Raw genomic sequence first — 14,549 nt, 5'->3', positions numbered from 1 at the left:
TTTTTGCCAGTCCTGGACTTGAGCTCAGGGCCTCAGCACTGTCCTTGAACTTTCTCAAGGCTAGAGCTCTACCACTTGAGCCTCAGCACCACTTCCAGCGTTTTTGTATGTATGTGGTACCAAGGAATCGAACCCAGGTCTTCGCGCATGCTAGGCAAGCACTTTAACCACTAGGCCAAACTCCCGGCCCCCTATGTGAAGTCTTTTCTTTCTATAAACATTTCGTGTTGGATCTTTAAAACCACTTTCTGTGAATGTCATAATGAAACTTTGGAGTTTCTACAATTAATGCATGCTAATGAAATAATTTAAAATAAGTAAATAATTCTATAAATAAAAGCAATAAAATGCTATAGATATGAGCCAATAATACTATAGGTTCATGGTGAAAATCTTAAAATAAAGCAACCTGAATGCAAATAAAAGTGATGATTTATACTTACTTTGATATTATTTTTACTAAAATGGGCCTCAAACAAAATGGTCATTTTTCCCTTTCTATAGCACATTATTTTTCTACCTGAAACTACTTATTAATACAAGAAGAACTATATTCTAAACAAAGGGAGAAGAATCATACTCAGAATCACAAAAGACAACATAACAACAGAAAATGTGGAGAAATTAAGGCAATGAACAAAGCGCAAACAATTGCAATCTGGGCCCCAGTTCCACAGTACGTAGAAAGAAAGCTGAACACAACATCAAAAGGTGAGCCAATTAGCTCTGGTAGATAGACTACAAGTGACTACATTTTCCATCTAATAATTTGACTTAAGTTGTGCAAATCACAATACAGCAACAAATAAATATGAAGAAAACAAAACAGCACAATTCAACTTCTCCCAAACTCAAGAACTCAGTAAAAAACAACCTCTGATAGTGAAGTGAATAAAATCTAAAGTTTGTGTGCTTAAGGAAGAGCTGAATGAAATAAAGAAGACCATAGAGACTGTAATGGAGAAATTCAATAAAAATATAGAAATTGGGAAAAAATCAAATTGAAGTTCTGGAAATGACAAGCTCATTAAGACAAATAAAAATATTACTAGAATGTATTTCCAGTACAGTGGATCAAAGTGAAGACAGCATATTAGGGATGAAGGTAATTTAGATATGTTGTTAAAATGTGCAGATGAACATAGGGGAAGGGAATAAACAAGTAGGAACTAAACTTGCTCTGGAATACCACTAAAGAGCAAACCTATAAATCATAGCTATAAACGTAGTGCAAATATGGTGCATATACATACATACTATAATTTTACTCAACCTTTACAAAGAACACCATTATGTCATTAGCAGGGAAATAAATGAGAACCTAGAAGCAAATCATGTTAAGTAAGGTAAGCCAAGCTCAGAGAGAAAAAAAATGGCACATGTTTTCTCTCATATGTGGGAGCTAAATCCAAAATATAACTGGACACAATAATCTATACAGGACTCCAGGCACTCTCACGCAAACAGTCAGACCAAAAAAGGACACTAGTATGGAAAGAACCCAATGATAGAACTCTTCTGAACATGTAAAATGCTATTTATTGAAATGAATTCCAGGAAATAGAAACATGGGTTATTTATGCTGTTGATGCTTCTGTGGTGGCGGCATAGTGTTTGTGTGTTTGTATGGAGGATTATTTTTCTTTTTTTCCTTCTTGAAGGAGAAAAAGGGGGCACTGTGGAAAATGAGCTATGGGGTGGGGAAATGGGGAAAAAGTGAAGGAATAGGTGAAATTGTCCAATAAAGAAATGCATACGTTACCTGAACAGTGAAATGGTGCCTCTGTACAGCACCTTAATACTAACAAGAAAAAGCTTATATTTAAAAAAATGAAACAAAAATTAATGCAAGCTAAAAGCCTAAAATTTATATATATATATATATATATATGGAAAAACCTCACAAATCAACAAACAATATTATAGTTACAATAGTAAGCATACAGAACAAGAAAAGAATCTTAAAATATTTGAGAGAGGCCAGGAGTTTAGCTTAGTGGTAGAGTGCCTGCCTAGCATGCACGAAGATCTGGGTTCGATTCCTAGATACCACATACATAAAAAAGCTGGAAGTGGTGCTGTGGCTCAAGTGGTAGAGGTCTAGCCTTGAGTAAAACCCAAGGACAGTGCTCAGACCCTGAGTACAAGGCCGAGGACTGGCAAAAAAAATGTGATAGAAATCAACCAAATCACATGTAAAGACAAATTTGCAAGAACAGGAGCAGAAATCTCACCAGAAACTTTAATAGCAAGGAAAGCATAGAATGATATATTTGAAGCCCATAAAGGAAAAAAAACACTACAATCTAAATTATCACTAAGAAAGCTATTCCTTCATAATTTAAAGAAATCTAAACCTTCCATGATAAAACTAAGGCAATTCACATCATGGGAAAGGCTTTGTTTTCATGGTACATAGGATCTGTTTTGGAGAAACAAACAGATCACATTTTAAGTCCTAAAAGCCATTTTTATAAAATAAGATATCTGAAATAATTTTTTCTATCCTATCAGATTATAATTCAATAAACTCAGATATCAATAACAAAAGTGCTACTCAGGCATATAAACACAAAACTATACTTACAAATTATTTGTGAGTCATTAAAAATTAGAAAGGAAATTATTTAAATCTTAGGACTCAATGAAAATACAATCACAATATACCAGAATCTATAAGACACAGCAAAATATTCATAAGGAAGAAATTATAGCCATAAATGTTTGCATTGAAATCAGAGATATTTGAAGTAAATAATCTAATGATGCACCTCAAAGTTTTAGAAAAGGAAGAATTAGCAAATCTCAAGATTAGCATATGGAGAGAATAAGGACCAGGGCAGAAACCAACAAAATAAGGATTAAAAGTGCAGTACAGAAAAGTTGATTAAAAAGAGCAGGTTCTTTGAAAAGATAAACAATATCTTTAAGTCCTGAGTCAAATAAATGAAAAGCAAATAAGAGAACACCAAAATTAACAAAATTAAAGATGAAGAATGCACAACAGGAGTCAATGGAATTCAGAGAATTAGTGGAGAAAATTTTTGAACAATTAGATTCCATGGAATTGGGAAATCCAGAAGAAATGAATAAACTTCTAGAAACGTAAGACCAACCAAAACTGAACCAAGAGGATATAATTTACAGGTAAATGAACAGTGAGATTTAAGCAGTAATACAAGATACCTTAGAAAAATGAAAGGATACCGTAAAGGTGATTTAAATCTATTGGAACATTTTCAAATGGTTTGGCAAGCTTCATAAACCTACGACAGATGACAAGTCCACTGGGTGGACTACTAGCCAATTGACCTTGGCAGAGAAAAGCGGAATTCGGCTGGGAGCTGGTGGCTATGCCTGTAATCCTAGCTACACAAGAGGCTGAGGTCTGAGGATCCCAGTTCAAAGCCAGCCCAGGCACTAAAGTCCATGAGACTCTTCAATTAACCACCAGAAAACCAGAAGTGGCACTGTGGCTCAAAGGGTAGGACAGTAGGCTTGAGCTGAAGAGCTCAGACAACACCCAGGCCCAGAGTCCAAGCCCCATGACCAATTTAAAAAAAAATAACAAAAAGAAAAAAAAAGATGTAGTTCTCTGTTTAATCTATGTGAAGGTTTGTCATCTTCCTAGAATTTTTCTGGAAACAGATGAGTTTCAATGGGTTCTGGTGATGGCTTCTTTTTACTGTAAAGATATTCTTTAATCTGATATAGTCCCATTTGTCAAACCTTGCTCTCATTCTCTATGTAAGTAGAGTCCTATTCAGAAAAAAAAAGTTGCTTGCACCTATAAATTCAGTGATCAGTTTTTTTTCTTTTTTTTCTCAGTGATCAGTTTTTTAATTATGCTTTTGAATTCTTTATCTGGCGTTTCAGCCATTTCTGTATTTCTTGATTCAGTTAGTGGAGGGGGGAGGATATTGCCTTGATTTTCATATTTATTGTATTTCTCACTGCAATTTGTGTATCTGTTGGGATGGATTAATAATTCTTTTTGCTGATGTATCTTCAGTGGAGGGTCTTTCAGTTCACAATCCCTCCTAATACAGATTTTAGTTTGGGTTACAATTCCATCTCTGCTGCTAGGACAGGATAACCCACAGCTTTGTCTCCATGAGTTGGTTTTTTGTTTTTTTACTCTCGTGATAATTAAATTTTAAGACTCATAGAATCAAATATTAAATCTATAGGTAGTATAATAAAATTGATTTTTAAAAATAAAGCAAGTTGTCTCTCAGACAAGAAGCTTTATATAAATTTGAATAGCTTTATATAAATTTGAACTGTGAGAAGCTTCCAATAGTCTAGTGATGGAGTAAGAACAAATGCAAAAAATCTTTCTGCTTTGTCTTGTCATGATTTTATCAACATGTACTCCACAGAAATGTGTAGACTCCCAGGGAAGGGGGGAAAACAAGATGAGGGATGGGGGTTGGGGAGGGAAATGGGGACCAAGACATGAGAAAGGTTATCAATGTTTGTGAAGTAATGTACTTTCTGTCTGGTGAGTATAATGTAATCCTTCTATTAATTACAATAAAATATATGAAAAAAAGAAATGTGCAGACTCATAACAGCACAATTGGCTTTTGTGCCTGATTCTAAGAAACCCATTAAGATGAGCCCATAAGACTGCAAAATATCAATAGTTTTCCAGACTCTGAAAGCTACATATACAGCTGAAGTGATGTCTCTGTATATAACCAAAACTATTTCACCCACAAACCTATATCCATATCCCATACTTTTTTTCTCTTGGCTTAAACTAACAGCAACTATACTCTTGCCAGAGGCTAAGTTAATTGCTTAAAATGAATTATTAGTTTTCACATTCCTTAGCTTTATTAGGTTGGACAATGTTTGAAATGTCATATATAAAGTATGGATAAAACTATTTTGCTCTATTATGAGAACCAATAATTCAAATAGAGTTGAACATGGTACCTGCCATGTGCTACTCATTTAAACTTTCTATCTCTAATGTGTTTGTTATCAGAATACTTAAGAAGTATATTGTGTTTTTAAAAATAATTTTACTTATTTTTTTGCCAATCCTAGGGTTTGAACTCAGGGCCTGAGCACTGTCCTTGGGTTTTTCTCTAGGCTAGAGCTCTACCACTTGAGCTAGAGCACTATTTCTAGTGGTTGAATGAGTAAAAGTCATGCTTTTGATGTCGTATCTAGAAAACAATTGTCTAAACCGAAGTTACAAATATTTTCTCCTATTTACTTCTGAAAGTTTTTCTGTTTCAAGATTTTTCAATTAACTTTATGGTACACATTGAGGTAATTGTGTATGGATGTAATGAACAGGTCTAAGCTCATGTTTTTTGTGTGTAAGTCATGGGGCTACCCTTGAGCCAAGCCCCACTTCCCATTTTCTGTAGGTTAATTGGCGATAAGAGTCTCAGGTCCTTTTTTGCCCGGGCTGGCTTTGAACCTTGATCCTCAGATCTCAGCCTCCTGAATAGGTAGGATTACAAGCGTGAGCCACTGCACATGGCTAACCTCCTTTTTATTTGAGTTAACATTCAATTGTTTCAGAGCTATTTGTTGAAAAGACTATCTTTCTTCACTAAATTGCTTTTTCAACTTTAAAGAAAATCAGTTGTCTCTTCATGTGTTGGTCTCTCTTGGAATTATTCTATTCCACTGAATAATAAACTCTTTATAACAAGATCACATACCTGAATAATTACAGCTCTGTAATAGCTGTTGAAATCATATAGTGATACTCATTCAACTTTATTTTTCATATTCTAATTTTTTTGGCTATTCATTTGGTTTTTTATACCTTCATATGCAACTCGTCATCTTTTTGCAAAAGAAATTAAAGATTTGGGAAAAGAAATCAAGAAAGAAATTACAAAATTTCTTGAAACAAATGGGAACAAAAATACAAATGCTATGGGACACAGCAAAAATTAGAAATACAAGAATAACCTAATTCCAAAATCAGTAAAAGGACTAAAATAATAAAATCAAAGCAAGAGTAAATGGAATAGGGACTTAAAAATGCAAAACACTAACGAAACAGCTGCCTCTTCAAAAAGATAAAGAAAATAGGCAGCCCTTAGTTAAACTAATCAAGATAAAGAGAAGACGCTGTAATGCTGAAGGTGTGATAATAAAACTGGCACCACAGAAATATAAATGAATAATTGCAGATTATTATGTATGAATATGTACCAAACACATTTAGTAGCCTAAAATAAATGTCATACATCTTAGCCAGACTCAGTCTTGAAGAAATAGAACATCTGGACAAATGGCAAGTAATGCAATTGAATAAACAATAAAAGAAAAGCCAGAGCCAGATGGCTCAGAATTTCACCAAACATTTAGGAACATATAAGGCTATTTCTCCTAAATTAATCAAAAAATAGAGAATAAGGAATTTTTCCAAATACATTCTGTAAGTCCAACATTACTTTCATACCCATACTATGTAAGAATAAAACCTAAAAAGAAACCACAAGCCAATATATGTAAAGGACATAAATGCAAAAATCGGCACAAAGTACTAGTAAATCAAATTCAATAAACATGAAATTATTAACATCAAGTAGAATTTATCCCAAGTATATAAGATTTATTTCATATATTTAAATGAATAAATGTGAGTAAAGAATTTAATATAATATGGTCATATGAATTGATGCAGAAAGGACAGTCAATAAGCTTCAAACATTCTTTCACAATAAAAATGCTGAACAAAAAAGGCACCAGTGACTTAGACCTGTAATACTAACCTCTCATAAGGCTAAAATCTGAGGATCTTAGCTCAAAGCCAGCCCAGTCAGGGATCCATGAGACTGTTATCTCCAATAAACTACTCAGGAAAAGCCTGAACTGGTGCTGTGGTTCAAGTGGTAAAGTGTTAGTCTTGGGCACAAAGAGGCTCAGTTTCAGTGCCCAGACTCTGAGTTCAAACCCCCGGACCAGCAAAAAAAAATGTTTAACAAATTAGGCATGAAAGAAATACACGTTGACTCCACATAATAAAGCCTATTTTAATAAGCCAATAGCTAACATTATATTGACTGATAAATATCATTAGGCTATTGTGAATAGTGCAGCAAGAAACACGGGGGTGCAAATGCCTGGGGGTGCAAATGTCTGACTTACACACCTTTAGATATATACCTAAGTGTCATATTGCTGGATTTATAATAGTTCTTATTTTAGTGATTGAGGATTTCCATAACAAATGGGTTCATTGACATTTCCAGCAACAGTGTACAAGGTCACCTTCTTTCCCTGAATCCTTGCCATCACTTCTTGTAATTTGTATTGATTTTCCTCCAGTACTCAGCCTTGAACACAGTGCTTCATGTTATTTATTGCTCCGCTTCTTGTACTCATGACCGGTGCTCTACCCCATGAGATATGTCTCCAATCTAGCATTTTAATGTTTAGTTGGAAATAGAATGTCATAGACATTTTCTGCCTGGGATAGCTTTTAACTGTGTTCCTCCAGGTTGCAGCTTCCCAACTGACTAAGATTACAATCGTGAATCATCAGCATTCAGCTTGTTCATGTTCCTTATGAGGGTCATTCTGAATGGAGTGTGATGGAATTTCAGTGTTGCTTTGATTTGCATTTCATTTATGGACAAGGATGGCGAACATTTCTTCATTTATCTATTGGCAATTTTTATTTCTTCTTTAAGGAGTGTCTGTTCAGCTCCTTTGTTGAGTAATATTTTGAATGATTTATGGAGTAATTGATTCTTCAGGAGTTTCATTTGTTAAGCTCTCTATATTTTGTAGTGATTAGTCCCTGTCAGATATATAACAAAGATTTTCATCCCATTCTGTAGACTGCCTCTTCAATCTAGTGACACTTGCCTTCGTTGTGCAGAAACATATTAGTTTCATTAAATACTATTGCCAAATTGATTGGATCAAAAAGTATCTAGTAGGATAGTAAATCATACCTCTGGGTGTATCTATAAAGTTTCAGAAGAAGCTTAACAGAGAGGAAAGTCTTCCACACACATGGGTGGCCCCATCACATAGGATAGATAAAAAATCACTCTCTCTCTCTCTCTCTCTCTCTCTCTCTCTCTCTCTCTCTCTCTCTCTCTCTCTCTCTCTCTCTCTCTCTCTCTCTCTCTCTCTCTCTGTTGTCTCTCCTCCTTCCTTCCCCCTCCCTATCTCTCCCCCCTTCTCCCTCTCCTCTCCTCTCCTCTCTTCTCTCCTCCTTGGCTGACATGTTATAATAACCTGTTTGCTCTGCATTCTCCTCACTATGATTTGCTCAACCTGGATCTCCTTTTATGTTGTCAGGCATTTTGTCACAGTGATGAAAGTTTGACTAACATAGATTGGTAAATGTATAAAGTGAATATGATTAACATGATTTATACAATGTACAATGTACCCATGTGTAAAACAATATATTTTTGATATAAATACAGAAATAAGGTTTTATATATCTGTTAAAGTAGGCATAAGAAGCCAGGAGCCGGTTTCTTATGTCTGTAATCCTAACTAATCAGGAGGCTGAGATCTGAGGTTCTATTTCAAAGCCGGCCCAGGTTGGAAGTCCTTTAGATTCTTATCTCTAATAAACTACTCAAAAAAGCCAGAAGTGGCACTGTGGTTCAAGTGGTACAGTGCTAGCTCAAGCAGAAGTAGCTCAAGGAAATTGCCCAGGCACATAGTTCAAGCCCTAGCACTGGTTTGAAAAAAATCATAAAAGAATAAACAGCTTGGTGCTGGTGGCTCACGCCTATAATCTTAACTACCCAGGAGGTTGAGAAGAACTGTGCCTGAGCAAAAAAGTCAATGAGGCTGTCTCCAATCAATCAGAAAAAACCCTGAGGTGGAGCTGTGGCTTAAATGGCAGAGCTAGCCTTGAGCACAAAAGATCAAGGACAGCACCCAGGATGTGAGTTCAAGCTCCATGACAGGCAGACTCACACACATGTGCATGCATGATCTTGCACATACCAGGAAACTAGCACTTGAAGGGTGTGGAGAAAGGTTAAAAGGAAAGGGTAGATAAATGAAAAGAGAAAGGTGGGGAGAATTCAGCCGTAATATTGAATGTCTATCGAAATGAAACTATGAAAATTGAGAGGAGGGTCTAGATTGAGAAGGATAGAGGCAAATGATGAAAGAGATGACATGGACAAAGATGAATTTTACTTGGAAACTGACTTGTTGAATGGTAATTCCTTTGTACTAGTAATTAAAGACAACAAAAAATATAATTTAAAAATATAAGGTGATCATTGGCTGAGTATGGTGATTTTTGTTCTCCCTCAGAGTTCCTTATGTCAGATGACAGGAAGCTGTAGAAAACTACATGGTGTAGCTCCAGGAAAATCTCTGTGGTCTATACCTTGATCTTGCTATGTAGTTTAGTTTATGCCTGTCTATTTATCCTAAGTTCAGTGTTTGTTTGTCACACCCTTTGGCACAAATCTGCTCATCAGTCAACAAATCTCAAAAGTTCTGATTTATCCTCCTTTTCTTTCAGGAAATACATAGAATTATTTTTTTCCAAAAAGAGGAAAAAATAGGCACTGAGAAACTAATATACTGAATACAGCATGGAGTCAAAATTTCTGAGTGCTCACCTTCATTCTCCCACTGATTCAGATTTAGAAAAACAAGCATCTTCAAGAAGTTTCCAGAATAAATGTTTATCTTGGTTCATTTCAGGGCTAGGCTTACCATTAAGGACTATTTTTATACGCAAAAGAGCGACTGTGTTGGCATTTATACAAAATGGACACCATTTAATAAGTCCTTTCAATGGATCAACAGAAATGCTGGTTCTCTACCAATTCTCTTCCAGAAGTTTCCCTGTAGAAGTTCTTCTCCTGAGCTAAGTGACTGCATATTTATGATCTAGTTTTAATGAGTGTTGTTGATTCCACCAAAGCTGTGATGTCCCAAGTAGAATCACTGCAACTTAAATTATGGAGTGTTAGACTGAAATCTACTGAAGAAATTCCACTATTGCTTGCAACAGTTATCAGGAAAGGAATAACAAGTATCTGTTTCTTACTCATTTATTTGAAGAAATTTGGAAAAATTAGGATTGAGGACTAACTAACCTGCTGAGTCACATTGTATCTCATTCATTTTCACTGCTCATAAATTTCACGGCACATACATTTTCATCTCAGCCTTCAAAACCTTAATCTGGAGAATTGATAGCATGTAAAAGTTTAGCTCCTCAGAGCTTTGTCCGTGTCCTAGGCAACCTTCCTTAGTCTATCAGATTTTCGACATGATCAAAGAAAAATGATAATATAGCTTTTTTGTTTTAAAGTTCTCTGGGTTAAATTGGTAGTTCTCAACATGTAACCCCAATATAACAGAATAAGAATTATACAGCAGCTTGTTATAAATGAACCTCTTCTGGCCCCACTAAGACCTAGTACTAAATTGGAAACTCTAAAAAATGTGGCCTTAATTTTTATGTTCTCACAAGTCTTGTAGACATTGCATTCATCTCATTTCAGTTAATGGAGAATGTCTGTGACTGAAGTAAGACTTTTAACTTTGTACATTTTTTCCACCAAGGTGATCTCCTCATAGAATAATACCTATCATTTTTGCCTATAACTTCAGATATATTTGCCCATGTTTATCACCTCCCAAAAACCACACTTAGTTTTTTTTCTTTTTTTTATTGTAATTAGTAAAAGGGTTACATGATATTTGCCAGATAGAAGGTGCATTAACTCACATACATTGATAACCTTTCACATGTCTTGGTACCCGTTTCCCTCCCCCCCCACACCCCCACCCGTCTTGGTTTTCCCCCCTTCCCTATCAAATTTCAAATATCCAAATACAAATAAATTCAATATATCAGATAACAAAGTGAGATACTATACCAATATGAGATAACCAAGGGACAGCAAAGGAGATGAGAGAAAACCACACTTAGTTTTATAACTATTACATTGATCCAACTTCTACCACAGGTAGAATCATTTTCCTCCATGAGGTTTCCATTACTTTCTGATGATTTCTCTCTTTTGTTCAGCTGCACTGTTTATTGTGATCAACACTTCTTAGAACTCTTAATTAATTACTGCATTGCTTCAATAGTCTGCATGTTATCTCTCATTTTTCCCAGTCTGATTATAAGAATGGGACCAAGATTGTCTTTCATCCCATACCATAAGACAATGTTGAGCTGGTGAGGAGAAAATTGATTTAATCTGACTGAAGTAGTTCCTAATCTAGTTAAAGCTTGGCAATAAAACAAAAAAACAAAATAGTTTTCTAGGTCCAATTTCCATTGCAACCAGATAAGGAAACATAGTTATGGTGGATGCCAGTCACTAAAGGTTAATGGTTCCTATCCATTATTCAATTTTTCTTGCTGTGAATGTCTGCGATATACAATTTTAGGAGAAAGGATTAATTTTGGTTCACACTGGTAACCATTTCAGCACAAACCAGTAAGTTCCATTGTCTTTAGGCAGATTATCTGGCTGGGGGAGTATGTGGTGAGCAAAGCTACTAACTTTATGATGGCATAAAAGCTGAGAGACTGCTAGGAAGCATCCAGAAACTAAATAAATCTGTCAGAAAACAAATGCCCTCAATGACCACTTTCCCCTACCAGGACTCACTTCCTAATAGTTCAGTCAGTTATGAAGTCATCAATGGATTCATCCACTGGTGAAGTTAGTTCCCACATGAGCCAAACACTCCTCAATAGTGCCTTCAGTACTTGTTTGGGGAGACACTTCATATCCAAACCATAATATCATCCTTCAATACAGTCTAAATCTAAGATGAGTTCTAAAAGGCAGCAGTAGAAATCAGAGAATCAATGAGGCAGGCTGAAGAAGGACTTCTTCTTCTTCTTCTTCTTCTTCTTATTATTATTATTATTATTATTATTTTGTGGGTGATGGGGCTTAAACTCGGCGTTGGCGCTGTCCCTGAGCTCTTCAGCTCAAGGCAACCACCCTACCCTTGAGTCAAACCCTATTTCCTGTTTTCTAGAGGTTAACTGGAGATAAGAGTCTCAGGTCCTTTTGTGCCCGGGCTGGCTTTGAACCTTGATCATCAGATTTCAGCCTCCTGAGTAGCTAGAATTACAAATGTGAGCCAACGTGCCCAGCCTTAATTTATTATTTTTATTCATGTATTTTATTATCTGTAAATAGTTGTATAAAAGAGTTACCATTAGCAAAGCATTTTAATCAATATCGTTTATTTGAACATTCTCACCTATCTCTTCCAACACTACCCTTCCTTCACTTTTCTTAATGTAGACTATGCATTGAATCCCTTCCTGCATTCTCTCTATACCCCTTCTCTTCATTCTCCTAAGAGTGACTTCTTGCTTCATGGGACCCCTCCTTAACACTTTGGGACTAATTCAAAATAACTCCTTTTAATTAGCAAGTGTCTGGGGAGGTGTGCAATGGAAATAAACATTCATCTCCACACCTGTTGAAGTTCTTGCCCATTCCAGGAAAAAATGAGGCTATACAGATCTTGGTTTCTATGAGAGATCAGCTCTGAGAAGTAGGACTAATGAGGTTACTAAACCCTTCGTCAATTGAACATACACCAAGCATCAAAGGCTCCAAAATGAAAGGTAAACATACACAGACTTTAAAGATTTCCTCTTAGAGTCCCACCTTGTCTCACTGAGTGACTAGCTCAGATCACAAGCCAATGCTGGAAAAATCTGGGAGCTTCCACACACTCAGATTGGAAGAAGTTTGTTTTCTCGTGAAACAAGGATTTCTCCTCTCTGGAATTTCTGGGAGTTCTTTGAAGACCTCAGAAGGTATTAGACCTACAGAATCCCAATTTCAGTCAAATTAAATAAAGTACCTTCCTTTCTCTTCTTTGGTAAGGACACAGGGAGATTAGTTTATGCTTGAAAGTAATAGGTTCTTACCTGAGGGAGGAAAAACGTCATCAGATGCCAATTCTTCATAGTGAAACCTATCTGGATGAAAAACAAGAAAGCTAACCCCAAACTTCCTCCTTCTGAGTAGATGTAAGATCTCTTCTCAGCACAAACTTTGATAAGATCATCAGACAGAAAGTTTTGTGACTTCCTGCCTCACACTCTATAAATGTAATCACATCTGTAGTTGTCCTGATACCATTCCCTCCTGACAGAAAAATCTTTCCTCATCTTTTATAGTGTTCATCACATTCTCTCATTTTCTTGACAACCTTGCAACCTTCTTTCCACCATCTCCCTTTAACATCGGATTTAAATATCTTCATCCTGAAATCCTCCACAATAACAGCAATGACTCCCTGGACCCTACTTTTCCCTCTAATTTATTCTATCTGAGCTCTTCTTCACAGACAAGTGGATAAAAAGGATTAGGTTCTGTCCACATCCTCATAACAGTACATTGTTTAATGGACTGTGACTTGGTTTTCATTGCAAACAGTATACACACGAAAACTACTGTTGGCTTCTAAAGTTTTTAATGTGACTGGACCGTTTCAATCAGAAACCTACTTAACCTATCTGGTTATTTACAACTAAGTAAAATATTTCCTCTTCTGTATGAAACTCTGTCCTGCCATTCTATCTATGTTGCATTCTATGGCTTCATACTTTAGTCATTTTTTTCTTTCAATGTATTCTTGAATGATGTGTATCCTATCCAAAGGATTTGGGATTTTTCTTTGAAGTGTGTGTGTGTGTGTGTGTGTGTGTGTGTGTGTGTCTGTCTGTCTGTCTGTCTGTCTGTCTGTCTGTCTGTGGTCTGTCTGGGCACTGTAAATGAGCTTGTTTTGCTAAGGACAAACACTATACCACCTGAGGCATAGCTTCTGGCTTTTGGATGGTTCCGTGGATATAAGACTCTGTCAGATTTGTCTACCCAGGCTGGCTTGAACTGCAATCCTCAGATCTCATTTGTCTGAATACCAAAGATTATAGGTGTAAAGCCACTAGCACCAGGCTGTCTAAGTTACAGATCCAGGGACATGAACTCTTGCACGGACAACAATTACCTCCAACCTCAAAATTTTGAAGCACATTATTTCTCCCTACCTCTAGATTGAAATGGAACTTTCTTTTCTTTTAGTCATTTTTTCTTCCTGTTATTATATTAGTACAAACATCCAATCACCTAGGTTAAAATCTCAGTATTATCCAGATCAAGTTTTCTTTTCCTTCCAATTGGTTATAATCAGAATTAACTCCCTCTTTTTCACTCCCCTCATTATTAAGTCAAGTCCTCAATATCTGTCACCTGGATTAACAAAAGCCCCCTAAAGGGCATTCAGAATAATCTCCCTAAACTTCCAAGGTTATAATTTTATTTAACTCCTCCAAATATTTCAGTGCCTGTGGGTTAAATGCAGAATAACTTCAAATTAGTTCAAAACAGAATTTAAAGTTTGTGAACTTGCCTTCCTTATCTCCCATAATGTATAGCCATTTACAGGCACTCAGAAACATTCCATCTGAATTGTATTTGTAAAGGAAATCACGGTCGTTACACCAAGTATATTCCTTCCAAAGGACATCAGTAGTGTGAAGATGCTTTTATGGGACAGCATGTGATTCATTTCACATA

This window comes from Megascapheus bottae, chromosome X (assembly GCF_031878675.1).
Source record: "Megascapheus bottae isolate mThoBot1 chromosome X, mThoBot2.hap1, whole genome shotgun sequence".
NCBI lineage: Eukaryota > Metazoa > Chordata > Mammalia > Rodentia > Geomyidae > Megascapheus > Megascapheus bottae.
This window is presented reverse-complemented; position numbering follows the sequence as displayed.